An 11,805-nucleotide genomic window follows, 5' to 3' on the forward strand; every position below is an offset into this window, starting at 1 on the left:
GGCAGGGCCCATTCGAAGTACTCCGCCGCACGGGTGATGTGGATTACGAGATCGCTCAACCAGGGTCCAGGAAGGGTAAATAAATTTACCATGTGAACTTGCTGAAACCCTGGAAGATGCAGCAGTCTCTATTCATCCACCCGGTGGAGGAGGAAACGGACTTGGGTCCTCAGCCCCCACGGGAGAACATCGTGGCGGACGATAAAATCCCAATGGGTAGACAGTTGTCCTCTGAACAAAAAGGGGACTTGTTAGAAATAATTACACAATTCCATGATGTTTTTTCTGATTTGCCGGGGCAAATTAATTTAATTTCACGTGTGATCAAGACAGCACCTGGGGTAAAAGTACGTTCCCGTCCTTAGAGGTTGCCTAAAAGTCGTAGGGCCCTGGTAGAGAAGGAGGTACAAGAAATGTTACACTTAGGAGTGATTGAGGAATCATGCAGTGAGTGGTGTAGTCCACTAGTTATGGTCCCTAAACCCGATGGGAAGGTAAGATTTTGTGTGGACCTCCGAAAGGTCAATGCGGTATCCAAGTTTGAAGCATATCCGATGCCAAGGGTGGACGAGTTAATTGACGCCCTTAGTAACGCGGAATATATATCCACGCTGGACTTAACAAAAAGATACTGGCAAATACCTTTAGAGGAAAAGTCCAAGTGCAAAACAGCCTTTGCCATTCCCATGGGTTTATACCAGTTTGTGACAATGCCATTTGGACTGCATGGAGCCCCAGCCACATTTCAGAGACTCATGGATAAAGTGCTGAGACCCCATAGGGCTTATGCCGCAGCCTACCTAGATGACATTGTCATTTATAGTAAACACTAGCGGGCCCATCTAAATAGGCTGAAAGCGGTCCTCAAATCTCTAAGAGAGGCAGGGCTCACAGCCAACCCTAAGAAATGTGCCTTAGGTAAGACGGAAACCAAATACTTAGGGTATGCAGTGGGAGGTGGAAAAGTAAGGCCACTAGCCGACAAGGTAGCTGCCCTGACAGAAGTTCCGACCCCTCAAACAAAAACGCAGGTACGCTCTCTGCTGGGTTTAGCAGGGTACTATCGGCGGTTCATCCCCAACTACTCGGAAGTTGCAGCCCCATTAACGGACCTCACAAAAAAGTGTGCCCCTACCCAAGTGGTATGGTCAAGGGAGTGTCAGAGAACCTTTGAGGACATAAAAAGGTGTCTATCAGAGGGTCCCGTCCTTAGAAGCCCAGATTTCAACAGGCCTTTTGTAGTGCAAACCGATGCATCAGAGATAGGGCTAGGGGCAGTGTTGTCAAAACAGTTTGAGGGAGTGGAACATCCGATCCTTTTTCTGAGTAGGAAATTGTTCCCGAGGGAAAAAAACTACTCAGTGATTGAGAAGGAGTGCCTCGCAGTAAACTGGGCAATCGAGGCATTACCTAGCAGGAGTCCATTTTACTCTGGTGACGGACCATGCTCCATTGAAGTGGTTAAATAGTATGAAGCACTCCAATGCTAGATTGACCAGGTGGTATATGGCCCTCCCACCCTTCTCATTTGAGATTCAGCACAGGCCTGGAAAAGAAAATGCAAATGCTGACTTCTTTTCTAGAGAAGGGGTGGATTGTCGGGCTTCAGCCGTGCGTGGCCCCCAGCCACACACTAACAGAGGAGGAATGTGACAGGGTGAATGAACGTCACCAGCCATATACCTGGCACACCTATGTTTAGGCTTGCAGCGCAGCAGTGAGGAGGTTAAGTTTCAGTTGAGAAGGGCTGCTTAATCAGTCTGACCCCAGCTGCATAATCAAGGTGTTTTAAAACCCCCAGGGTGTACACACATGTAGGCTAGCTGGTCAAGAGACAGGAGTTAAATACTGAACAGATTACTGCTATAAGGTCTGTTTTTCAAAATACATGTGTGATAACTGTCTGTGTCCTGCATGCTGAAGAGAAGCTGCCTTGTTTTCTATGCTGAAGAGAAGCTATTTTGTTTTTGTATGCTGTATGTTTTTAAGGCTCAATAAATAAGCCTTATCAAGAGAACCCGCGTGTGTGGTTGCATGTACCCTGCAACAAGCCATTTATTGGCACATTTTGATCAAAAAACTATTTGAGGTCGGTTACCCCGTCTAGTTAAACTCTAATAATAGCAGGTCCCTGCACTTAAGGCATATGATTTCTTATTGTCCTCTGGACTAAACTTAGGGAAATATGTGAAAGTGCCCAAAGGGTTAAATGAATGAAGCATAATGCGATCTGTGATTTGGTGCAATTAAAAACTGACAAAAGACAGAAACAAGGTTCCCTCAGCATTATTATTATTCCCACTAGCATTAGTAATAATATATACACACATTTCTCTTATTTCTCTCAGCCATAGACTCTCACTTAGTTCAGCCCAGAGGACAATGAAAGATAATATGCATTAAGTACAGGCACCTGCTGAGTTGGCGGTTACCTTGACGGGGTTAGCAGGCTTCAATCATTTTTTTTTTTTTGATCAAAAGATGCCACTAAATGGCTTCTTTTGTTATTAGACTTTATTTCACTAATAAGCTGCCTGCCAAATTTGGGAGGAGCGCCAGGTTTCTGTATGTGTTTTCCACCCATGTAAGGCCCATTACTTTCCCTAGTTGCATACGTCATAACGGTATTGAACGTTATATAGTGTAACTGATACATTCTGTTATAGGAGCAGCTCTGAGCTCCCCTAATTCGGTCTTGTGAAATAATCTAATGTTGATGCCCGAGGTCCAGGCAGATAAAGTTACATAGTTACATAGTAGATGAGGTTGAAAAAAGACATACGTCCATCAAGTTCAACCTATGCTAAATGTAGACAACAGATACTTTATCCAATATCTATACTTACTTATTGATCCAGAGGAAGGCAAACAAAAATCCCCAGAGTCATATCATCCAATGATATCTCATAAGGGGAAAAATAAATTCCTTCCTGCCTCCAACTACTGGGTCAATGGGACCTTCACCAGCGTTAATACTTCCGGGCCGCGATCGGCGCAACCACATGAACGGTAAGGCTGGGTCCCCACTGGCGCTGACCGCGCTCATACTTGAAAGCAGTGATGTCACCAACTCTCTAAGCATGAGCGCGCGTGGGGGCATGTTGAGTGCGCTTCAAACTCACTTTTTTTTGTCTCCTCATGCGTCAAGCTTGGGAGAGCGTGCGTGCCCGCGCACGCCTCGTTGAGCGAGGATGTCAACATAAAGAGTACAAAAAGTGAAAGCGCCAAGTGCACGTGCTCAGCGCCAGCAGGGACGCAGCCTAAGGCTGGCCACGTCTGTATGGATATTGGTTCATGGTCAGTGCCATTTTGACTATTTCGCAGCCCGAGTGCTATGTACAGTACTATACATTGCTATTCAATGCTTTACACACTTCCCTCTGGCACGAAAGGGTTAGGCCTTGACCCCGCTGCCTACTACAGCGTCCGCTGTGGCGGACGCTGCACGGACGAGAGCCCTCCCCTCAACGGCACCGGGCCCGCAGCGAGGGGGGGCCGCAGCGCTGGGGCGAGAGCTGCTCCTGCTCTCAATAGAATTGAGAGCAGGACTCGCGTCGAGCGATACGGCACGCCCCCCGGCGGTTCAGCCAATGAGGACGAACCTGCCGGGTGACGTCATGGCCGCGCCCCCGTCACTCCCTCGCCACGCCCCCCCCGGTCTCTCTTCCTGCAGTGAGCTGCAGACCAGGGAATCGGCTGCACGCGCCGCCAATCTCGCGGGCGCGCGTTGCAGCGGAGTTACCGGGGCCTTAGCCTTAACTGGGAAGTTGGCAAAGCAGATCCGCTCCGGCCAGATCTAGAAAGCATTAGCAGCCGATTACTAAAAAAAAAAAAAAAAAAGAAACGTGTTTCCTACCCAACATACCCATAGCGTAATCACACTCCCGTCTTATTTCGTATAGATTTTCTTTTTTTAGAGAAGACACCGCAAGGAGCCGCGGCTCAGGCTCAGTCTGGCAGAAAGAATGGGCACGTATCCTTCAATCCGTCTGCTAAGAGTCAGTGAAGTGGCTTTCTCCAGGGAGCACAGGACGGGAGAAGCCACTTCAGAACTGCACAGCAAAATCGCTTTGTTTGGTGTAACAGAACCTGTAGAGCACACGCGCTGAGCTGTTTCCTAACATACTGCCTATGCCCAACTTTACATGGAGACAGCATATTAATTACAAAGTCAATAGCCGTGGCTTTCATTAGTGTATTAAATAGCAGGATCAATAATATTTATACTTCGGGAACACAGGTCTTCACCGGAGGAAAGAAAAGCATTTGGATTTTTTTTTGGTTCGGGGGTGGAGGTCCTGGACAGTTCACGAAGTCAGTGCAGTGCACAGGAGACTGGCTGATCTGTAATGGCAGACATAAAAAAAACCATCTACAACACCAGATTTATTTTCTCCTTTCATCTGCCAGAACGAGGCAGGAGGGAGATTACGGACACTCGACATTAAAAAAAGGCACCACGGTCACGTTTTAATTGCCATATTATTTTCTCACACGTCGATAATTGTGCGGAAAGTGCTTTGTAAACGGAGCCACACAAATAATGTCAAATGCGAGGGGAGGTGGATAAAAAAAAAAAAATAAGAAAACCCAGAGGCATGACAGAAGAAAGTAAGTAAGAGTTTAAGCAGGCAGTGAAAGGAATCTCGGCTGCAAAGAGCTTCCAATCTAATGAGAAACATGCAGACAGCTTGAGTAAATGTGTATTAGTGTTATCTGTGGATACAATACTGTAAGGCAGGGGTGCTTAACTGCAGTCCTCGAGCCCCCCTAAGAGGTCAGGTTTTAAGGATAGTAGCAATGAGAGGAATAAACCTCAGTGTGTGGCGCTACTAGCCCAGTAGACACACATGCATCACGCGGAGGCATCCACATTAACCCTTGATGTACCGGAGTCCTGAGTATAAAGCAGAAAGCTGTAGCAAATTAAGCCCATAAGCAATCACATAGGTATAGGGCAATCATGAGGTCCCCTGACGGGAACCAGCAGACCCCCGCAATGCCAGACCAAATCCCCTAGTGACGGACAATAACGCAGCATACAGTTCAATGATTGGGGTACTCACAAAATCAACGCTGGTGAATCGAAGACATCCGGTAGCAGCAGCAGCGTGCATCCACAGGTAAGTGCAGGATAAGGAAAAAGGAAAACAGAGAGCACAGCAAAAAGCGTGGAACCGGAGGCCAAGAGAATAAATAACAAAAACTTTATTGAAACAGGCCTAGTTTAAAAAGAGAAACCTCTAACGCGTTCCTCGCCAAGTGCGCTTTATCAAAGAGTAGTTTCAGTGGTCTTAATTCAGCTCTTTATAGCCCTCACTCTCAAATGCACCACCCACCTGTGTCCAGGTAAAAAAAACCTCCCCGGGAACACAAACCCTCGGTGAGAATGAAAACACGGAGGTGGTGCACCCGAGAAGAGAGAAGAACAAAGACATAACGACATATACAGTTTAAATACAGTTTAATACAAAGACCAACATCCATAAACGAAACCAAAAAGGTTTTAAGGATATCCCTGCTTCAGCACTGATTGAGCCACCTGTGCTGAAGCAGGGACTGATTGAGTCACCTGTGCTGAAGCAGGAATATCCTAAAAAACCTGGCCTGGTGGGGGGGCACACCTGCTGTAAGCAAATTCCCTGGGAATGCAGTCACCTTGTCGTGACCTTGGGTAAGTAACTTCATATCCCTGTGCCTCACACACAAAATGTTAGAGTGTAATATCTATAGTGCAGGATTTCTTTCTGTAATTTGATGGGTACTCTGATACTACAACATGAGGGAAAAAAAAAAAAATATATATATATATATATATATATATATATATATATATATATATATATATATATATATATATATATATATATATATATTTCTCCAACCTATAATACCATGTTTTCCTGGCTATACAAATTATTCCATGTGGGGATTAAAACTCATTATAAAAATGGGAAGAGTGGGAGCTTGGTGAACATGAAGGGAATGATAGGAACATCACACAGTTCTGCACACAGGAAAATGTGAACACTATGGCTTCTACATTACATAGAACATTGTTTTTTAACAGGGGTTCCTACAAACGCTTGGGTTCCGTGGGCATCACTAAAGGGTCCCACTGCATTTTTCATGTCATTTGAAAGTTGTACCAAATACAGAATATTTACAATGCATCTGATCTCAAACATGCTATTAGAGAGGGTTGGGGTTCCTTACAATGCATCTGATCTCAGACACACTATTAGAGAGGGTTGGGGTTCCTTACAATGCATCTGATCTCAGACACGCTATTAGAGAGGGTTGGGGTTCCTTACAATGCATCTGATCTCAGACACACTATTAGAGAGGGTTGGGGTTCCTTACAATGCATCAGATCTCACACACACACTATTAGAGAGGGTTGGGGTGCCGCAGACTTTCACAATAAAATTATAGGGTTGGGAACCACTGACATAGAGGTACAAAGTGTGCTGAGGCTTGCTATCACTTCGAAAACAGCAGCAGTAGAGTGAGTTCTCCCTGGTATACACATCATGGAACATCACAGGTTTTCTGTGTCACAGATGTGAATGGTGTTTGTACTTTGGATAAGCACAGATAAAACACCCCATCTGTCTCCTGGGACAGGGCTACGGGAGTCAGGGCAGAAAGCTGTCATTGTGACGCCTTGTTTCCAGCCGCTTCTGCTGTAAATTGGAGGTTGGAAGGATTAGAAATAAAAAGGTGGGTTACTACAATGGTAAGACAGATCACTGCTTTTAAACCCATAATTTGTCAATCTCTCAGAGCGCTGAAGATCATTTTGCAGTCTGCACTTCTGAGCAAGGTCGGAACAGGCGACTTCTCAGCAAGACACCAGCTGGGGGGGAGGAATGGAGTGAAGAAACAGCCTACAACTCTCCGAGCCTCTAAAAGCGAAGAGAAAAATGGATGCAGAGAGCTTGTGTTTCAAGAGCAAAGAGGAATGCGGGGAGTTTGCTAAAGTGCAGATTCGACCTCAACCGACGTCGCTCTGAACTGCAGAGAACAGAACAGAATTTCTGCTCTGAACATCAGACGTGCTCTTCCCCTAGAACAAACGGTTCATAGCGCAGATAGACAAAGATTATATTTACACCATCATGGCTTCAAAGGCCTGTCACACGTAGCCACGTACATTGGAATTAGGTGAAAACACTCTGGCAACCATTGGCTGCTATCCTAATGGGAGTTTCAGCACGTAACTAGATATATAAGACCAGAAAGGTGTAATTATCAGCACCAGACAAAATATATGCAAAAATAGAGGGTGTTTATTGACCCATAACACACAGGGGCTCCTGTGTGTTATAGGTCAATAAACACCCTCTATTTTGTATGGTGCTGATAATTAGACCTTTCTGGTTTTATATGTGGTGATTAGAGTAGATTTTTTGGTGATTTGTCGATATATATGTGTGTGTGTGTGTGTGTGTGTGTGTGTGTGTGTGTGTGTGTGTGTGTGTGTGTGTGTGTGTGTGTGTGTGTGTGTGTGTGTGTGTGTGTGTGTGTGTGTGTGTGTGTGTGTGTGTGTGTGTGTGTGTGTGTGTGTGTTTTTTTGCTTCCACTGCGGCAAGGGATTCTATGAAATGACATGCAAGTGAGCACGCCGCAGCTTTTAAGCACAGCATGGGATTAGATGCAAAGCCAGTGAAACCACTAACAGACAGCTGTTTCGACCTTTTGGGTCTGTAAAAATGGATTTCAGGCAAAAGTGTGCTCATTTGTATGTCGCCGGTCAACTTCCGGTGTTACAGTGCGTCCCTCCCTGTGCCACTCTGCTCCTGCTCAGCTCTCCTGCTATTATGATCTCCTGACGCCAGCACCCACCCGCTGACATCTTCTTTCACCTGCAGACTTTTTAGGACCTGTCCTGCTGTGGCACTCCCGCCCACTGTCCACCTTCAATCCTCTGCAGACGTGGGACCTCTCCTGCCGTCGCCACCCTCTCCTGAAACATGGTAAGTGAAAAAGTAATGTTCCTTGTAAGGACCAAATCAATGGTGCGTCTTACAATCGAGGAAATACGGTATATATAAATTTAAATAAATAAATCGTAGCCTGGCAAATACATACATAGCCAAAAAACAAAACTGCAGAGAGCAAAATAACATCATGGGACATCGAATACACAATACAATTGGAAGAAAGGCAAGAGGGGGGGAGAGGGGAGAGAGAAAGGCAAGAGGGGGGGGGAGAGAGAGAAAGGTAATAAGGGGGGTGGGGAGATAGAGAAAAGCAAGAGGGAGGGGGGGAGAGAGAGAAAGGCAAGAGGGAGGGGGGGAGAGAGAGAGAAAGGCAAGAGGTGGTGGGGGGGAGAGAAAGGCGAGGGGGGGATGAAGAGAAAGGCGAGAGGGGGGGCAATGAAGGGAAAGGCGAGAGGTGGGAAGAGAAAGGCGAGAGGGGGGAAGAGAAAGGCGAGAGGGGGAAGAGAAAGGCGAGAGGGGGGAAGAGAAAGGCAAGAGGGGGGGAAGAGAAAGGCGAGAGGGGGTTAAGAGAAAGGCGAGAGGGGGGGAAGAGAAAGGCGAGAGGGGGGGAAGAGAAAGGCGAGAGGGGGGGAAGAGAAAGGCGAGAGGGGGGGAAGAGAACGGCGAGAGGGGGGGAAGAGAAAGGCGAGAGGGGGAGGAGAAAGACGAGAGGGGGGAGAGAAAGGCGAGAGGGGGGAGAGAAAGGCGAGGGGGGGGAGGAGAAAGACGAGAGGGGGGAGAGAAAGGCGAGAGGGGGGAGAGAAAGGCGAGAGGGGGGAGAGAAAGGCCAGAGGGGGGGTGGGGAGAGAGAGAAAGGCAAGGGGGGGGGAGAGAGAGAGAGAAAGGCAAGGGGGGGGAGAGAGAAAGGCAAGAGGGGGGGAGAGAGAGAAAGGCAAGGGGGGGGAGAGAGAAAGGCAAGAGGGGGGGAGAGAGAGAAAGGCAAGAGGGGGGGAGAGAGAGAAAGGCAAGAGGGGGGGAGAGAGAGAAAGGCAAGAGGGGGGGGGGAGAGAGAGAAAGGCAAGAGGGGGGAGAGAGAAAGGCAAGAGGGGGGGAGAGAGAAAGGCAAGAGGGGGGGAGAGAGAGAAAGGCAAGAGGGGGGGAGAGAGAGAAAGGCAAGAGGGGGGGAGAGAGAGAAAGGCAAGAGGGGGAGAGAGAAAGGCAAGAGGTGGTGGGGGGAGAGAAAGGCAAGAGGTGGTGGGGGGAGAGAAAGGCAAGAGGTGGTGGGGGGAGAGAGAAAGGCAAGAGGTGGTTGGGGGAGAGAGAAAGGCAAGAGGGGGGGAAGAGAAAGGCGAGAGGGGGGGAAGAGAAAGGCGAGAGGGGGGAAGAGAAAGGCGAGAGGGGGGGAAGAGAAAGGCGAGAGGGGGGGGAAGAGAAAGGCGAGAGGGGGGGAGGAGAAAGGCGAGAGGGGGGAGAGAAAGGCGAGAGGGGGGAGAGAAAGGCCAGAGGGGGTAGAGAAAGGCCAGAGGGGGGAAAGGCGAGGGGGGGGAGAGAAAGGCGAGGGGGGAGAGAAAGGCGAGAGGGAGGAGAGAAAGGCGAGAGGGGGTAGAGAAAGGCGAGAGGGGAGGGGAAAGAGAAAAGCAAGGGGGGGAGAAGAGAAAGGCAAGAGGCGGAGGGGGGAGGGGGAGCTGCATAATGTCGCTCTAAACGTAGGGAGCGGGAGGTGATGTGAGCACTCCTGTGTGATATGGTGATCTATGATCAGCCGTGCTCCATGAGTGGGTGATCTAATCACTCTGCACCTGGGACTGGCTTGATAAGTTCACTCAGGCTGGTGCTGGAGTGGGACTTTTACAGAGGTATTGGAGGGAGGACACAATAGGAGGGGGCGTGGCATACAGAGCAGCCTCAGGCCTTTGGAGAGTCTAAGGCCTGGGACATAGTGGTGTGAGCAAGGCTGAGCCGTGCTCACACTCGGCAATGTGCCCCTGCAGCCGCAATGAGAGCGGCTTTAGCAGGGGCTCGCGTATGCATCTGCACGCTTGGGGAAGCGTCTCAGGAAGATTTCAAATTTGGCGCTCGCCGCAGCGCAGGGCCGGTCACGTGAGCGGTTCCAGCCGTGACGTCACTGGCCCGCCCCCGACACGCCTACGGATGGCGCGCTGTGTAAGGCGAGGGAAAGCACCACTTTCCCTGAGCCTCAGCGCGCCTTCGCACTGATTTAATTCACTATGTCCCAGGCCTAATGCAATGTTTTTCGGCAGGGGTTCCTAGGCATCTTTAAAGGATTCCCTGTTATGGTCATTTGAAAATTGTACCAAATACAGAAGAATTTATGTAATGTAATTTAAGAAATGTATCTTATCTCAGAGGCGCTATTAGAGGGTTGGGGTTCTTTACAATGCATCTGATCTCAGACGCGCTATTAGAGGGTTGGGGTTCTTTACAATGCATCTGATCTCAGACGCGCTATTAGAGAGGGTTGGGGTTCCTTACAATGCATCTGATCTGAGACACGCTATTAGAGGGTTGGGGTTCTTTACAATGCATCTGATCTCAGACGTGCTATTAGAGAGGGTTGGGGTTGCTTACAAAGCATCTGCTGTCAGACACTAATAGAGGGTTGGGGTGCCTCAGAATCTCACAAAGGGTTCCTTCACCAAAAAAAAAAAAAATGTTGGAAGCCACTTGACTAATGTATAAGAGTAGATAATGGGCGCCAGGCACGAGCTCACTCCCTTCTGAAGTGGAAGCTCCGCTAGTCTGCACTCTGCTCCCCCAAACTGCTCCATCCAGCTGCAGGTCGTATTGCATCTTCAATTAGTAATGGTAATTAGTACGTAATAGTTAATTGACATTCATACTTCATATACTTGCTCATATTAGGTGGGGTTGAACTCCAACGGTACTTCAGTTTGCAGTGACAAATGCTGTGCTAGTACCCGCATGTGATGTTTACCCATGTGAAGCTCACTAAACCTGCTGGCTTCAGACAGTTAAACCACGTCATTAAACCCGTTTGAACAACTGTATAACACAGGGGTGACCAACTGAAGTGCCACCAACAGGCCAGCTGGTGGTATTTAAGGATAGCTCTGCTTCAGCACAGTTGGCTTAGTCAGAATGACTCACCCACCAGCTGAAGCAGGGATATTCCCAATACCTGGCCTGTTGGTGGCAATCGAGTACTAGTGTCTGCCACCCCTGGTTTAGCATATCAGGAAAAAACCGTGACTAACTTTCAATACTCTTTATGTTCCCAGGTCACGGGCCCTTATCCCACTCCTCCCCGCATTAAGTGTGCAGGAGACAGTGGTGTAACTACCGCCCGGGAGGGCCAGAAGGGAGCTGGGACCCTCCTGACTCGTGATGAACCACTCCAAGCGGTTACAGAGGCCCCGCTCTCTTCCCCACAGCAATGAAACAGATTGCCAGGGGAGTGTGGGGCTTCTGTTTGAGTAGCCCTCCTGCAGACACTGCATCGACATGATACGGTGACGCATTGCCATGACAACACGTCATCACACCGACGAGAGATGGCAAGTGAAATGCCCGGTGGCCCCTTCCGCTGTAACTACGCCACTGGCAGTAGAGGGGGACTAATGTGTGTTTTTTAAAGTTCATTTGTTGTTTCATTTAAAAAAAGTTTTCTAAAATGACTGATTTGCTATTTTACATTTGCTAAGAACGCAATGCATTTATATACAAAATATGTTTCACAATTAATGACCAGGAACAGTTTTTGACGACTCATTTTTTTCTTTTCTATTGGGTCTTTATTGCTTAATATATCATTATCGTGGGAAGTGTTTCTGTTATCGCCCAACCCGTGTCTTTAGATAAACAGTGGCCGATACAGAGCTGTGCGTGTATGCTAGGCAAG

The 11,805-nt window shown here is 48.1% G+C and overlaps 1 long non-coding RNA gene across 2 annotated transcripts; it reads left to right on the forward strand.

Annotated features, from left to right (window-relative positions):
• Positions 1 to 6,425: 6,425 nt before the first annotated feature.
• Positions 6,426 to 11,644, forward strand: LOC142490956 (uncharacterized). 2 transcript variants are annotated; one of them, XR_012800178.1, is made up of 3 exons: positions 6,426 to 6,723; positions 7,875 to 7,979; positions 11,186 to 11,644. It is a non-coding gene; the product is annotated as an uncharacterized LOC142490956 (long non-coding RNA). The 2 variants fall into 2 exon arrangements; XR_012800177.1 differs by lacking the exon at positions 6,426 to 6,723 and adding an exon at positions 6,832 to 7,167.
• Positions 11,645 to 11,805: the final 161 nt, after the last annotated feature.

Source organism: Ascaphus truei, chromosome 3 (assembly GCF_040206685.1).
Source record: "Ascaphus truei isolate aAscTru1 chromosome 3, aAscTru1.hap1, whole genome shotgun sequence".
Taxonomy (NCBI): Eukaryota; Metazoa; Chordata; class Amphibia; order Anura; family Ascaphidae; genus Ascaphus; species Ascaphus truei.